The following is a 2,424-nucleotide window of genomic DNA, read 5'->3' as shown; positions in this document are numbered from 1 at the left end:
GGCACATGCCTGGGTTGTGGGCTTGATCCCCAGTGAGAGGTGTGCAGGAGGTATCCAATCAATGATTTTCTCTCATCATTGATGTTTCTATCACTCTCTCCCTCTGCCTTCTTCTCTGAAATTAATAAAAATATATTTTAAAAAATGAGCGAATGCACTGAAAAGACATTTTTTAAAGAATACATACAAACAACCAACAGGTATATGAAAAGATGCTCAACATCACTAATCAACAGGGTATGTAAATAGAAACAAACAAAAATAACCTACCTCATAGCAGTTAGAATGGCTGTCATAAAAAAGACAAGATATAACAAATATTGGTGAGGATGTGGAGAAAAGGGAACCATTGTGCACTGTTAGTAGAAATACCAATTTGTACAGCTGCTATGGGAAATGACATGGAAGTTCCTCAAAAATTTTAAAATAAAACTACTATCTTCATCAATTTTACTTCTGGAAATATATATTCAAATAAATGCATGCAGAATATTGAAGAGTTACTGCACCCCATGTTCACTGCAGCATTATTCAAAATAGCAAAGATATGGAAACAACTTAAATGTCCATCAATGGATGGTTAGATAAAGAAGATGTAGTATATATACAATGGAATAATATTCAGCCATGAGAAAGAAGGAAATTCTGCCGTTTGTGACAACACGGATGTGTTTTTAAGGGCATTATGCTAAGTGAAATATGTCAGACACAGGAAGACAAATACTGAATGATATCACCTACGGAATCTTAAACAAGTAAACAAACAAACAAAACTTAGTAACAGAGAATAGATAAGTGATCTCCAGGGGCTGGAGAGAGTAGGAAATAAAGAAAATTTGGCAAAAGGGGCCACACTTTACCTATAAAATGAGTAAGTTCTGAGGATCTAATGTAAAACATGACTGCTATAGTTGATAACACTGTATTATGTAACTGAAATTTGTAAAGAGAATATAGTTAAAAGTTCTCACCAAAAAAGGTTAAAAAGATAAATATGAAATGACTAGAGGCCTGGTGCATGGATTCATGCACCAGTGGGGTCCCTGGGCCTGGCCTGCGACATCCCCTGAGGGGCCCCAGATTGCAAGAGGGCACAGGCCAAGCTGAGGGACCTCAGTGGTGGATGATCAGGGCTGGGGAGGGACCATGGGAGGGCTCCGCACTGGTGCATGATTGGTACCAGAAGGCACCACAGGAGGGCTGAGGGCATGTCCGGCCCATCTTGCCCAGTCCTGGCCGGACTCCATCAGCAAGCTAACCTACTAGTCAAAGCGTCTGCCTCCTGGTGGTCAGTGTGCATCATAGTGACTGATCGAATGGTTGAATGAAGGGTCAGACACTTAGCATCTTAGGCTTTTATTATATAGGACATGTTAATTAACTACAGGGCTGGACTCTTTTCACAATATATGTGTATTTCTAATAACCATGATGTACACTTTATACTTCTCCATGTTTATTCATTTATTTTTATTATTTTTTAAAATTTATCTTTATTGTTGAAAATATTACATATGTCCTCTTGACGCCTCCATTGACTCCCTTCACCCCACTTCCCCCTCCCCCACCAACCAGGCTTTCACTGCACTATGCATACAAGTTCTTTGGTTAATCTCTTCCCACTCTCTCTTCCCTCATTTTTTCTGAGGTTCATCAGATTGTTCCATGTTTCCATGTCTCTGGATCTCTTTTTTCATCAGGTATCTTGTTAGCAGGAGGTTGGCCAGCCAGGAAGGGACTGCAGGAAGGCTCCTAGGTGTGTCCAGCTTGTCTCGCTCAATCCCGCCTGGCCGGACTCCATCAGCAAGCTAACCTACTTCTACCTTAAAAAAAAAAAAACCCAAAAATAAAATAAAAATACACAGCTAGGTCTCTTCATTTACTTGATTTTCCTAGTCATAAGTTCCTGAACCTTCATAGTCAGTCCTGTCCTTCCCATTTGATGAGTCTCTATAACCAACCATTTTTTTTTAGATGCTGCTGGTGAGCATTTTACCATTTCTTATTTCTCCTAGATTCTTTGAAATCCTACTCAAGTAATTCTGATCCAGTTTTTTTAATATGTTTTTATTGATTCCAGAGAGGAAGGGAGAGAGATAGAGAGATAGAAACATCAATGTGAGAATCATATCAATTGATTCCCTCCTATACGCATCTTGACTGGGAATTGAACCCACAACCTTTTGGTGTACGGGCCAGGGCACTGCTGTTACTATCTGTTGGGGGAACCTTCTTTCCCCAGCTTTCTTTCCATGGGGCACAATGGCAAGCTGTACTCTTGCCCTGAATTGATGTTACTTATTTTGCCCCCAGGGTGGAGGGTGATGAACCGATTGTTGAATTTGAAGAGAAACCTGGCTTGTAGCTTTTCCTTCTTCTCTCATTCCTACCTCCCATCCCTGTCATTTTGGGAGCATAAAACTG

The sequence above is a fragment of the Myotis davidii genome, unplaced genomic scaffold, assembly GCF_000327345.1.
Source record: "Myotis davidii unplaced genomic scaffold, ASM32734v1 scaffold529, whole genome shotgun sequence".
In the NCBI taxonomy this organism is placed as follows: domain Eukaryota; kingdom Metazoa; phylum Chordata; class Mammalia; order Chiroptera; family Vespertilionidae; genus Myotis; species Myotis davidii.
This window is presented reverse-complemented; position numbering follows the sequence as displayed.